Source organism: Pelodiscus sinensis, chromosome 5 (assembly GCF_049634645.1).
Source record: "Pelodiscus sinensis isolate JC-2024 chromosome 5, ASM4963464v1, whole genome shotgun sequence".
Classification (NCBI taxonomy): Eukaryota; Metazoa; Chordata; order Testudines; family Trionychidae; genus Pelodiscus; species Pelodiscus sinensis.
Genome location: NC_134715.1, coordinates 94875276 through 94890304, shown reverse-complemented (window position 1 = coordinate 94890304; position 15029 = coordinate 94875276). Strand labels below are relative to the sequence as shown.

Sequence of the window (15029 nt, the reverse complement as noted above, 5' to 3'; positions counted from 1 at the left end):
CATGTGCCTCACCTGTATGAGCTAAAAAACAATTGTCTCTTAACTAACACTGTAAATCAGACTTCACTCTCCATCCTTAGGCTATGTCTAGACTGCAGGCTTCTTTCAGAAAAAGCTTTTCCAGAAGAGATCTTATGAAAAAAACTTCTTCTAAAAGAGAGCGTCCACACTGCCAAAGCGCATCGAAAAAGCAGTCAGCTTTTTCAAAACACAGCGTCCACATTGAATGGATGCTGTCTCGCATTTAAGCTGTAATTACCATGAATGGAGTGGCCACCAGGGTACCTGTTTTTTCCTCTTTCCTCTTCTTTTGAAAGAACTCCCTTCCCCATCCACACACGCCTTTTTCCAAAAGAGCTCTTTCAGAAAAAGGCTTCTTCCTTGTAGAAAGAGGTTTACCAATGTTGGGAAAACCCCTCTGTTCTTTCGATTTTTTGTCGAAAGAATGCGATTGCAGTACGGATGTAAGTGAAGTTTTTTCAGAAAATCAGCTGTTTTTCTGAAAAAACTCTGTAGTGTAGACATCAGTAATCTTGGGTGCCTCTAGGTTACATAGTCACTGAATAATATTCAATATCTAAGAATTATATCAAGAACCGGAGAGGTCTGATACATTACAGATCTGAGGGGAAACCACTTTACTATTCAGCACATTTATAGAGACAAAATTTTATATAAAATCCAATGGTGAATTTAATGGATTTTGAGCCATTGGAAATGTATAAAGAATACAAATAATGAATAGCAGTGCATCTGTGTTCTTTACTCCCCCCTCTGTTTTTTTGCAACTTGGAAGCACTCTTTAATCCAGGGGCTGAAAATCTAAATGGCCCTTACACAGGTCATACAAGGAATGGAGGTTTCTTGCTTCTCCTTCATGCATGCTTTGTGCTTGTGCAAGAGCCAGTGACATTCCAGCCCTTAGTTCTTTCAAACTCCTTAATTACTTGTGCTAGGAGCCTGGATTTAGAATTGCTCCTTCATAAGCATAAATTTAATTTAGCTGTCATGACTGAAATCTGGTGGGAAGATAAACATGATTGTACTGTAAATATTTCTATTTAAACTAATTAGGTGGGCAGAAAGGGAGTGACATTCAGTCAAAAACAGCATTACCCACTTCCAAGTCACCAACAGTTCAGAAGTAAATGGTCTTGAATGCTTATTGCAGGTCAATTCCCTAACAGTGCTTTTAAACTCACAGCCTGCATGCAGATCAGTTAACACATAGCTACAGCTCTGCTGTGTGCTAACAGCTACTGCCTGGCCAAGTCCACGGCTGCCACCGAACCATACTTGGGGATTCAGTCCTGGCCCCACTCTCTGGAGGGTGCTCTAGCCGCGGACACTGACATAGGGATCAAAGAGTGCCGTGGTTCTCAACATATAACACAAGTAGCCCACTGTGGGTCACATATGATAATCAGGCTGAGAACCACTGTCCTACCAGGTTAAAAAAAAGGAGTATTAGTTGTCTCCCACAGATCACAAAAATCTCACAAGGGAACAGGATAACCAACTCCTTAAGCACCTATCTTCTAGATCATGTAAGAAAAAAAGCTGTGTTGTCATGGCAGACTTTAGTCTCAGCAACATGTGCTTGAGGTCTCATAATTCCAGTACTAACATGTCCTTGGAATTTCTGAAAATTCAGTTACTATTTCCTAGTTCAAAAAAAGTATTGCATCCAACATGGGTGAATATTATATTAGACTTCAGCTTTATACATAAAGAGAGTTGGTCACATATTAGGGCCAGCCTTACTCATATGAAGAAAATGCAGCTGCATAGGGCGCCCCCAAATTTGGGTCACTATTGAGTCTTAATGTCCTCACTTGCCTCTTCCTATCCTGGTTCCATGGCTTTACTTCATCTGCAGACGATCTAACTTAAAAGTGAAAAAGACTGCCAGACTTATTAGCAGAACACTGAACTTGTGAAAGAACCATTCAAGTGGTAATTAACCCATTTAAGAGGCATTTGCCAACAACAGGTATATACTGTCAGTTTCTGAATGTACTGTTAGTGTAGGTCCTTAGTTTAAAATCTGTTTTAAAAATATTTCATTAGTGCATTACTGAAGATTATAATAAAAAAATACAGAAAGCTTTTTAAAAAGACAATCTTTCTAAACACGCACCCAAAGACTAAAAATAATTGAAAAGCGCACCAAAAAGTCAAAAATAAAGCTTTAAGCTTGCAATTTAAGAGAAAGAGTAGATGGCTAAGTATAATTCAAGCTAGTCGCTAACTGTTAGACATCCACTCTCTCCTAAACTGGTAGCTTAAAACTTTATTTTTGACTTTTTGGTGCACTTTTTTATTATTTTTAGCCTTTTGGTGTGCGTTTAGAAAAATTGTCTTTTTATAAAGTTTCTTTTTTTAATTTTTGTCTTTTTAGTCTTAAATCTAGTGTGTTTCAACTAAAAACAAAATGCCAAGGTTCATTTTGATCCACTTATGTATTTTGAGCTTTTACACTTTTTTTTGGAAGGGCTTCTGGAAAGTTCAATGTGACTGGAATTCGTGTAGGAGTGTTCAAGGTGCTAAGTGTTGTAGAAACACAGAACAAACCTACCATTCCAAATATAACTGAGACAACAGATGAGTACAGTTGAGAAAGAGGGTGGGGAGAGAAGGCAAGAAACACAAAGAACTGTCACGGAACGCCAACTGCCCAGCTACAAGTGCTGTACACATTATAGTTCAAGTAAGCTTTCAGGGGGGAGATGAGGGAGCTGTGGATGTTGATGGGGAGTTCATTTGATAGATAAGGGTAGTGAGGAGCTGTTTGTTGGAATATTGGAAATGAGTGATCAAAGCTGGCAGCAAGTTAGGGTGGACATCTCCACAGTGGAGGTGAGCTGAAGGGCCTAGAAAATGAAGTTGTTAGTTCTTCGTAACCTCTTCTTCGTTATTTTAAGGTTATGAAGAACTAATATTTTTAAATGTATTTCCAAAGTTGGGGTGGGGAGCTAAGTGCCCAGGGAGGAGGCTTTTACAAATGGGAGGGGACGGGGGGCTGTGCCCAGGAGGTTACACATTGGGGGTTACACATGGGAATGAAGGGCAAGCAGGGTTGGCAGGGGATGATCGGGACAGGCTGGGGAGAATCGCCAGCAGGGTCTCCCTACAGGGGTAGGAGTATTATAGCCTGGGGCATGCCTATAGAAGGATGGAGGTCTGCTTGTGGCGTGCTCTTACCTGCAGCACTGAGCAGCCAGCTTCCCTCCTCCATGAGTCAAGGCTCACCCGCGAAAGCTCCCGTGGTCAGGCCGGCGGGGGGCAGAGGTGGCAGCAAGAGATGGTCACTTACAGTATGCTCTTACCTGCAGCACTGCATAGACAGCTCTCCTTCTCCATGAGCCGAGACTCATCCATGACAGCTCTCGTGGTCAGGCTGGCAGGGAGAGGGTGGAGGCAAGAGGCAGCGGAAGAGCATGCCTGCTGCGACTGCCACAGTGGCAGTGCCTCCCCACGAGTGGAGCCGCACAGCCTGGCACTGAGCCAGGAAGCAGAGCATGCCTGCAGGAGCTGGTGGGGGTGGCCAGGTTGGCACATGCGCAGGAGAGGCATGTTAAAAATCCTTTCACACAGACAAGAACAGTGGCCGCTTAATAAAAAGATTGTCTAAAAATCACATCTCTAAAAATGGTCATCTCCTCTGACTGCCAGCAGACATAGGGACACCAATTCAATAGTACTGCATGGGGCCACAAATCCTACAGATGGCTTTGTGTGGAATTAAAAGTTAGTGGTTGCTTAAATGGAAGTGAGCAAGACCTGATTAAATTTGTGTGCAAACAGCATAACATCCCAACGAATAATATTTTATATATAGCATTTTAAAAGAAACAGTTCCATAAAATAAAAACTATTATGCACCAATCAGGCAGGAGAAAGAATTCAAATAGAAAAATGTAAATAATTGGAAATTGTTTCTACAGTCCCACAGTAGAGAAAAGAGTCCCACTGGTTTAATACAAAACAAAACAAAAACAAAAACAGACTCTGCCTGGTTTGAATAGAAAATGAAAGGAGTAACGCAAAATAAAATATATAAAGAAATGACCATGAGAGTTAAGGTCTATAAGAAGGGGTATTTTTAGTGTGTTGAGAACAAACCGGCATTGGTATTAGCCCCTGACTGGATGAAATGATGGAATTATCAATAATAATGCAATCAAGGAAGTGTTATATACATATTTCTGTTCTGTATTTGGAAATAAACCAGATGATATATAATCATGTCATGGAATGATAAAGTACTTCCTATTTCAACAGTAATAAGGAAGATGCTAAACACCAGTATCACAGGTTGACTGGCCCCTGTAAATTATACAAGTCCATATCACCTGGGATTATCTGTTTTGGCAAATCGATGGGACAGGGCAGCACCTAGGGTAACAATCTATTGGACTGTATGATGAACAGAAGGCTGTTCCTAGTTCTGGAGTGCTAGTTGACTCATGGGTGAGCAGTTTGGAAAAAAATATATCACTGTACACTTTTAGTGCAGGAATTGAGAGAAAAATTACTGTGAGGGTTCTATATATTGTTGCACGTTACATTGCATTATGCTAAAAATGGGATGATGAGCGGACACAAGGAGAGGCTGTTCTTTTTATAGCAGGACTGTAGCAGGTGGAGACTCACCAGTGCGGTGCCGCCTGCTGGTCACTCCAGGAATTAGCTCAATCCTTAGCAAGGCACTCCCTTCTGGCTGGTGGCTCGCATGTCTGCGCTCTGCACTCTCTCCATGCTCTAGCTCTGGATTCATGTTGCCCCCAAAACCACGGTGTCCTCTCAACCCCTTCTGGGGTATTGGCAGTCCTCAATCTCACCTCAGCCTCAGTCCTCAGTCTATGCCATCGTGACCACCTCAACTCAGAGGAAAGCCATAGTCCGTAATAGACACTCTTCAGTGTAGCTAGATGCCAATGCAAAGGAAAGGGGAAGGACCCAGGCCTGCCCATTACTCTGGGCCCCAACCAGGGACCCTGGAGCAGCAGCCTTGTCCTGCCCCTCCGCTCTCCTGCTTCTTGCTCTCTGGGCCACTTCCCCATGATCCCTTGTACCTTCTTGACCCTTGAATCAAGGCCACAGCCTGGGGTGTATTAGGCTAGGACTTACTTCTCTACCTCCCCTTAGCAAGCCTAGCAGTACTTTGTCCAAGGTGCTTTATTCTTTACTGGAAGCCAGTCCTTCAGTCTCACTGGTCAGAAGCCAATTACCCTCTGTTCTGCTGAGCAGCTCCTTATAACAGGGCCACTCCAGCAAGCTGCCTTCTCAATGGCTCCTTATAAGCCTCTCTCTGATTGGTTGGAGCTCTTGCATGTATAACATGAACAGGTGGAACCATACTTAAGACCTCTGGAGCATCGTGCATGAGCCTCTCCTGTTTGAGCTAAAAGCCAACTGACTCTCAGCTAAGGTTGTTGAGCACACTCATTCTTTCTCTCAGTAAGTGGTCTAAGTGCCACCACATGGGACAATACACCACACCTAGTAGTGGTGCTGCAACCTCTTCTGGCCAGAGCGCAGGCAGCTTCCCCACTACATGAACTGAGGAGTAAATTGATGCAGGTGCACCTGCTGGCTCATCACCTGCAACACAGGAAGGTGCTCCATGCTGCTACTCAAGTTAGAGATAACTTGTATTCAAGAGTCTTAAAAGAGCTGGATAAGTAGCTCCTTGAATTGCTTTATTAATTTTTACTAAGTCTTGAAACACTGGGTCTTGAAATTTCAGAGGATTGGAAGAAAACTCATATTCTGACAATATTTTAAAAAGGGTAAACAGGATGACCTGGCAGGACAGCTGGGGTGTATGTGTCAATCAGGAGCCTGGCTATTTAAAAGGACCTGGGATCCCCCAGCCACCACTGCTGCTACTACAGCAGCAGCTGGAGCCCTGGGCTCTTTAAATTACCACTGAGCCTTCATGCAGCACACTCCAGGATCTGCTCTCCCCCTCTCCTGCCCAAGGGCTGGCTGGCAGAAGTTAGGCTCAGCCAGTCCCTTCCAGGAGCATGGAGCTGGACCCCCTCCTACTTTGCACAGGGCCTGACAAGTCTCTCTGCAATCCTGGACCTGAATGTATTCACCTATTCCACACATTTGGTATGACTTACAGGGTTAGCTTATAACCCAAATATTCAGAAGTATTTCAGTGTAATGAGGCAAGTAGCCTAGATCCAAGCACAGACTTTGTCATAGACCCCAGCCCACACTTGCCTCATGTGAAAGTTGAGGGTCTCAATGAAGGGTCAGCCTGCAGAAAACTCTGAAATCAATGTAGCACAGCAGGTCCTGGGTAGAAGATGCTTAGCCCTGTAATGGGATTTGGTAACCATTCCTACTATCACCATAAGTCTGATCTGTGCACCTGCCTCACAGAAGGAGGACAATCATAATGCACTAGAAAATTCCAAATCAAGACTCTCAGCACCTTCAGAAAGATGAAAAATCCCCCAACTCCTCATACCAATGTGCATTATACATTCTTCCCAACCCTAGAGGCAACTGGCAACTAGCCAAAGGATTCCAAGTAAATCTCCATAGACTCCCCACGTCCAGCAACCATGAACAGACACACCAGGAAGGAAGTTAGATTAAGTGACTACATTACAGACTGGGCTGCCTGGAGTATTCTACCTCAGGACATGCATACATCACATCCTAACTTGGCACTAATGAGAGGGGTTAAATAGCAGCCAGAGGACCTCGGCTTGGGCCAAACCTGGCTACTTTGTGCAATGCCATGGAGAAGCTCTCCACTGCCATCAAGAATGTACCCGTGGTGTCTATTCTGCTGCTAGAAATATCAAGTCAGTGCCTGCTAAACAGAAAAGGCACAGAGTTTCCTTCATTTCCTATTAGTATTTCAATTCATTTAGCAGTTTAATATTTGAGGTTTGTTTAAAAAAGAACTTTGAATCAGGTTTCGGTTCATACATTGGCTCACCTGTCAATGTAGACTTAAAGTGTGTCTAGATTATATCCCTCTTTAGACAGAGGGATATAAATTAAACACTTTGAAATTGCAAATGAAGCTGGGATTTGAATTTCTTGCACTTCATTTGCATAATTGTGTCATGGCGCTCTTTCAAAAGTGAAAGCGAAGGCTAGACACAGTTCTTTCAGAAATAGAATCCTTTTTTCGAAAGGCCCTTTAAACCTGTTTTCGAAATAACCACGTCTAGACTGCGGTTTCACTTTTGAAATAGCACTTTTTCGAAAGAGCACCATGATGCGATTATGCAAATGAAGCACGGAAAATTCAAATCCCAGCTTCATTTGCAATTTCAAAGTGTCTAATTTACATCCCTCTGTCGAAAGAGGGATGTAGTCTAGACGTACCTTTAGATCTGTTTCCTACCAGTGTAAGTTTCAGTAGCAATGTGAATGCCTTTACAACATATATCACAAACATGGCAAAAACTGTCAATTTGCCATCTATGAGAATGAATATCAGTGTTATGTGAGGCTTGTGTTCTCATGGGTCCCCACAAGAGCTAATATAAAGCATATAATGCATGAGGCATTGATTAAAGGAGATGTGGGCTATTAACTTGGTTTATAGCTTCACTGTTGAGCTGTGGAATTCTAAAGATGTAATATTCAGATTAAATTCCAACATATTAAGTCATAAAAAAAAATCCAATTGTGTTTTTTTCTCATTCATACACACAAACTGTTTCGGAAAATTAGAAAGGAAGAAAATCTAACACCAATTCCTCAATCCCACATAATGATAAATAATTGTAGGGTCATATTTTTTCATAGACGAATGTTTGCCTTGAAGCTCTAAACTGTACCTAAAAGACCTCTAATATCTGCACTATCTCCCTATAGAGAAAGAGAACTGGTGATGTATCCTAGCTTCTTCTACACCCTGACCTTCCTGACCTCATGATAGCTGTTTTCTGTCAGAGAAATGAAACAATTGAGAAACAAGAGGAAGACTGTTCAGCTCAAGGGACAGAACTTTTAGGAGCAGTGGACCTAGATCATATAACTCATTAACAGAAGCTACAGTTCATGGTATTCCAGGAATATTTCAGAAGTGCACATTTTCCCAGAGAGTTTATAAAATCCATTTGCAGACGCTAACATAAAGAAATATCACTGGAGAGAAATAATTCTTTCCCTTACTATCTGAGATGAAGTCTGCACTCTGGAAGTAGCACTAAAAGATTTAACTTAGCTCCATTTCTTTGTTATTTGACCTAATTTTGTTTTTAAATAAAAATAGTGTTTTGCCTTATAGAAAACTTTTAAAAAGGCCTCTTTATAAAATTAACACTCCTTCTATTTCCACTGTCTTTTTTTCTTTTTGGACCACACATTTTAAACAGCTCATCTCCAACTGTAGGAGTTTAGAACAGATGTGCCTTATGTTATATTTAATAAATGCTAAAATTTTCCAAAGGAACAAAGAGCCCAAGTCCCAGTTTCAAGAGTAGTTTAGCTACTTAGGATCCTCAGTCTCATTGAAAGTCAGTAGGGTTTAGGCTGCTAGGTGCTAAAGTCACTTCTGGACTCAGGGAAGGCCCAGGAGGCCCACAGGACTCAGTTGAGACTGGAGAACATTTATTTTGAATATTGTTATAATAAATCTAGCCCCAGAAAGGAGTGTTGCTGAACTTAAGAATAGTTTGTAGATGTGGTGCCCCATTGAGTCTCTGAAGAGGGAAACAGAGGCTGGGCAATTGACGAGGAACTTCAGTGCATGAAGGCACATTCAGGAGGGGGCTGGCCTAATAACAGGGACTTTCAGATCAGGGTCCACCAGCAGAAGTGAAGCACCAAATCTAACCCTTAAAGTTAAATGGGCAATAGGATCAGGATTCACCTGTGTACAAATCCTTTATAATGATGCAACAAAGATCAAACAGAGCAGGCTTCCATATAAACTGATTCATTTTATGCACTGATTATCATGCTCACAAAGTATGGGGACCTTCAGGAAAGTGATAAATGTTGGAGATATCAAGATAAGACTTGGGATACTGTTCCTGTTGTGTGGATTTGTCCTATCATCCAGCCCTTATAGAATCAATTTACACAGCCACTGAAGAATCTGTTAGGGATAGAGTCCTCATCACCATGAATAGAAATGAATATATAAAGTATAGGACTTCTACCACATTAGAGAAAAACGGTTTGGCAATTTAATCTACGTGCATGTGACAGAGTTCCTCATCACTGAGGTGCCTCTTGCCAGCTGTCATGGAAATTGTTTCTGCTTGCCAGAGCTCCCTCCTCTGGTGATGCCTTGTTACCATCACCTTTGTTCCAGGACCTTTACCGCTCCCAGGACTGCAGCATCTTCTCCAGTGATACTGCCCTCCTGCTGTGCAGCACTATGTATTCCCCACATTTCTGGGCAGACCTACAATCTCTGGCCAGCTACTCCTTCAGTGGCAACTACAGTCCTTTGGCCCTAAGTTGCTTCCCCTGGGTTCCCGCACCTTCTTTGGCCCTCAACTCAGGACCTCAGCCTGCAGGTCCTAGCAGCAACCCAAAAGCTCTCTAGCTCCTCTAGACCCTGCTTGTAGCACTGTTCTAGCCGAGGTGCCGGTGCACCTCCCTCCTGGTAGGAGCCTGGTCTTCTTTCCTCAAGTTCTAGTCAGCTACTGAACTTTGCTCTGCCCCGCATCTCTTATACAAACTTGCCGGGCCATGAATGGCTGCTCCTCTCAGCCCCTTTAATTGGCTGCCTCTGGCATAGCCTCCATAGGGCTGCTTTTTTGCCAGTGACGGACAGCCATCCCATCACAGTGTGCTAAGTACATATTTATCACAGATGGGAAACCCATATTTATTGACTATAGACAGTTGGAAATTTTTCCAGTGAAACAGTTTTGGAACATTTCACAAGGTTATAGCCAACATGTTTCAGTGTTCAATGAACGTTTGCTGAATCACAGGCAAGTTTCTGACATAATCCTGTTTGATTCCTTGACAGTTCTTCTGGGGAGCCTTGCTTTGTACACTGCCCCACGGTCAGGAACTTTATCACTTTTTTTTTATGAACATTTTTCTCATCACCTATTCTTCTTTCTCCCCTTCTTGGACCACACTATTTATTTTAGGTCATAGGATTGATGAGATCTGTAAGAAATGCAAGGCTCTATGAAAGAAAAATCTACTTGATTTATCATCTGGCATTTGCTTATTACTCCAGAGCCATCATAGCCTTCAGTGAAGAGCTGAAATTCAGGGTTACTTTCAATAGCAGATGAGAAGTTGAATACTAAATGTAGAATTGGCTGGTTATATGCAGGACTGGTAACATTTGCATATTAAGACTGCCCAACACTGCTTATTGTAATGCCTTATTTTCAGTTGCTTATAACTTTGCCAGATTACAGGTTTGGGCTGAAATTTTCCATAGCAGATGTCTGCCTCAGGCCATGTTTTTCTAAAATGTTTCAGCTAAAACAGTCTAGCCATTTTTGAGAAACAGGGTTGGAAGAAAACACATAGGCTGAGTCTAGACTGGCATGATTTTGCGGAAATACTTTTAACGGAAAAGGCGACCAGATTGGCTTATTGGGGAAATCCTTGGTGAGCTTACACACAAAAAGGAAGCTTATAAGAAGCGGAAACTTGGACAGATGACTAGGGAGGAGTATAAATATATTGCTTGAGAATGCAGGGGCATAATCAGGAAGGTGAAGGCACAATTGCAATTGCAGCTAGCAAGGGATGTGAAGGGTAACAAGAAAGGTTTCTACAGGCATGTTAGCAGTATGAGGGTGATCACAGAGGTTGTGGGGCCCTTACTGGATGAGGGAGGTAACCTAGTGACAGATGATGTGGGAAAAGCTGAAGTACTCAATGCTTTTTTTGTCTCTGCCTTCACAGACAAAGTCAGCTCTTAGACTATTGCACTAGGAAATGCAATATGTGAAGGAGGTGGGCAGCCCTCAGTGGAGAAAGAAGCTGGATATGAGTGAACAGTGTGCCCTTGTAGCCAAGAAGGCTAATTGCATATTAGGGTGCATTAGGAGGAACATTATTCCCCTTTATTCAGCACTAGTGAGGCTACATCTGAAGTACTGCGTCCAGTTCTTGGCTACAAGGACACACTGTTGACTCATATCCAGCTTCTCATCCACTGTAATCCCCAGGTCCTTTTTTCTGCTGAATTGCTACCTAGCCAGTTGCTCTCCAGTCTGTAACAACGCTTGGGATTCTTCCATCCCAAGTGCAGGACTCTACACTATAGAAAGGATGTGGACGCATTGGAGATGGTCCAGCAAAGGGCAACCAAAATGATTAGGGGGCTGGATCACTTGACCTACGAGGAGATGCCGAGGGATTTGGACATATTTCATCTGCAGAAGAGAAGAGTGAGCGGGGATTTGATAGCAGCATTCAACTTCCTGAAGGGAGGTTCCTAAGAGGATGGAGAGAGGCTGTTCTCAGTAGTGACCGATGGCAGAACAAGGAGCAAGGGTCTCAAGTTACAGTGGGGGAGGTCTAGGTAGGATATTAGAAAAAAACTATTTCACTAGGAAGGTAGTAAAATACTAGAATGCGTTACCTAGGAAATCTCCATCTCTAGAGATTTTTAATTCTTGGCGTGACAAAGCCCTGGCTGGGATGATATAGTTGGGGTTGGTCCTGCTTTGGGCAGGGAGCTAGACTCAATGACCTCCTGAGGTCTCTTCCAGCCCTAGGATTCTATGACTGGCACAGCTTCAGTAGAATACAAGGTATTTAGGACATGACCGTTGTTCATACTAAGCTGAGAAGACTGGGATCTGGAAGCTAATCTTGCCAACTTTACACCATACATAGATTCTCCTGCACAAGAGGATTTTACAGTTAGAAATCTGCATCAGTGGTGGGACAACAGAAGATGGAAAATTGGACAGAACAATGCAGAGAATCTCACCCATTGTTTTCTAGCTCTATCTAGCTATTTTGAGATTTGAGGTCCACTCTGAGAACGACAAAAGACAGATATTTGAGTTAAAGTTTTATATTTACCTGCAATATTTTGTGTTAAAGATTGCAAAGATTTAGTGTCAGATAAATATGTTATATGTTATCATGTGTGCACAATGAGGGGAGTTAACAACACACTATAATGGCAGTTTTCGTTCTGATTTTAAAAGCCTTTCTTTTGTTTGAGTGATGGCTACATTTCAGTGATGAAAATTCCTATGCAGTACTCTGACTTGAAAAGTACTTTTGGATCCATCTGTGTGAAATTAATGGGAATTGATTGGTACTTAGCATTTTTCATTATTTCAACATATTTTTCAAAATAGTGGGTGTGCTGTTTCACCATCCTGGTAAACTTTATTTCACAAGGGAGAAGGGATGGCTTGAAATAGTGTGTTATTGCAAAATTTGGCGCTGTGCAGTTTTAAAGTAAGGTACACAATTTTTGCAGCACAAATTGCGTATCTTGAGTTTAGGGTTCTATGTAGACGCACCCTAAGGTGCCACACTGCTTTTGCAGATACAGATAACCCATCTGAGATACTTTCCCTGTAACACTCTGGAAGGGAGATGACAGAGTGACTCTATTGCTCTTTATAAGGGAGAACTCTTAATATAGGGAGAATACACACTGTCAAGCCCAACAGGCCACTGGAATTACATCACCAGGCATGGTTGGTGTGCAGAGTCAAGGCTCATCCATTCTCTTCTTTCCCACTTTAACCCTACAAAAGATATGCAGTGGCTCCAAGCAGCCTGCTTACCCCTACACTGTGGTACAAGATGCCATCTATTATCTCCCAGCAGCATGTAAGATGGGTATGATTAGACCATAATAATTTAGGAAGAAAATATCTGAGTCCTCTGTAGGAACTTTTTATTTATACTAGATCGGGTTTTATGATCCTGAAAGAATAGCTCATAGATTTTTTTCAAGCCCCAGACAATAGTGGAATAATGGTCTTTACTAATACATGGTGACATTCTTTTAAATCTTAGCTATGTGACAAACATCTCCACGTATTTTTAAACTAACTACATTATACAAGAGTAAGAATAGTCATGCAATTATTTCTAAGATTTTGTTTTAATTTCCCTAATGTATATAAAATTGGGGATAAGTAATTAGCTGTATATTAGATTTCGGCCCAAACTTTGCAAGAAATAATATATTTGCTTAATTTATCTTCTTTTCTACCAATGAAATTCCATGAGCAGACCATATTGTGTTTTAAAAAATTATTCATTATTTACAATTGTCCAGTAATTTTTTTAACTCTGGTTTATTGTGGGTTTCAAAATTCAAACTGTGTTGCTTACTTGAGATTGGTCAGATAAATCTAGTCAGATTCTTTCTAATGCCTGATTGAATACTATAAGCACACAGGTTCTTCTATAGTAAATACTTGCCAAAAGATAATCTAAAAAGTGGTTTCTATTCTTATTAAACATGCAACTTCTAAATTTAATTTGCACTCACATTTTAGGCAGCAAGAGTTCACTTAAGTGTTCATAGAAAAGATATAAGAAAAGGGCATAACCGTGTCTTGAAAAATTCAGTTCAAAATCAAATAAAATGTCACAGAAATATTGAACTTCTCTCTCCTGACATCGCACTATGGCAAAAACATTTCTTTGGAGATTGTTTTTAAACAAAATACTGCTATAGGGTTTTTTTCTACAAGACTCTGGAGGGTATAACAACAAAAAGCTTTGCTGATATAAATCCATATCCAAAGCCCAGTGAAATTAGTGGAAAAATTGCAATTGCCTTCAATGGGCTATAAATCAGAACTACGGAAAGAAGGTTTTGAATTTAACAAAGTTTCTTCCATTATTTCAAACAATTATATTTACCTAAGCAGCGATATTCTTCAGGATTGTGAAGGATATCAGAGTCTTTGAGGGCACATTTACACAACAAGGCAAAGGTCAAATTATGCTACACAACTTAAGCTGAGGTAGTTCAAGTTGAAAGAGCTTAATTCGGCTTTTGGCGCTATCTACATAGCAAGAGGTCATAAGAAAAAGACTCTTCCTTTGCCTTCACTTATTCCTCATGAAAGGAGGGTTAGAGGAGATGGAGTAAGAAGCCTGTTATTTCAAAGTTATTTTGAAATAACGGGCTCTCTGTGTAGATAAGCTCTTCGTTATTTCAGAATTACATCAGTTATTGTGAAATAACACAGCTGTGTAGACATATCCATACAGTGTCAAGTGGTATATGGTTTTCTGCTTGACTTTCTTTCTGTTTGAAATTGATGTAAAAAATCAACATGCAGAGCTTTTGTCTGGCAAGATGTCAAGGTGATTGTTTGAACATGTTATTAAAACAGGGCTAATGTGATCTGTGGATGCCTAAATAGGGGGATCTGAAGTAGGAAAATTATGTAACATCTGTATTTAGCACTGGGGAGACTGCTACTGGCATACTATATCCACTTCTAGTGTCCAGCATTTAGAGAGGATTTGGTAAATTTGACAGAATTCATGGAAGAGCCATGGGAATGTTTAAAAGGTTGGAACACCTACCTGAGAATGACAGTCTCAAGGAGTTCAATCCATTTGATGTAAAGAGAAAGTTGAAGGATAACTTGAACACAGTCTATGAATACCTGCATGGGAACAGAAATTTGACAAAGAGAATTATTCAATCAAACAGAAAAAGGTGTAACAATCCTAGGGCTAAAGGGGAAGACAAATTCAGGCTGGAAATAAGGCATACATTTTTATGAGCAATGGTAATTGACCATTGAGACAACTTATCAATGTCTACCAAAATGATTCTTCATCACTGGCAATTTTAAAATCACAATTGGATGTTTTTCTATCAAATATACTCAAATTCAATCAGGAATTAATTTAAGAATATCCTATATACTACAGGAAATCAGGCAAGACAATAACATTGGTTCTTCTGGTTTGCAATCTATGAATCTCTCATATTAAATGAAAGCTGGTTAAGAGTGCAGTGAATGAAACAAGAAATTTATTTTAAAAGAATTTAAAAGCATTTTTTCCCACCTCATTTTGCAAATCACCAATGCCTTGTTAAATTTCTTGTT

The 15029-nt window shown here is 41.1% G+C and overlaps 1 long non-coding RNA gene across 1 annotated transcript in view; it reads right to left on the bottom strand.

Moving 5' to 3' along the window:
* Positions 1–15029, bottom strand: part of LOC142829663 (uncharacterized) — an 84079-nt gene that overhangs the window by 52781 nt on the left and 16269 nt on the right. Inside the window, exon 2 of the long non-coding RNA XR_012904342.1 lies at positions 14497–14579. This is a non-coding gene — a long non-coding RNA (uncharacterized LOC142829663). The remainder of the gene's footprint in view (positions 1–14496; positions 14580–15029) is intronic.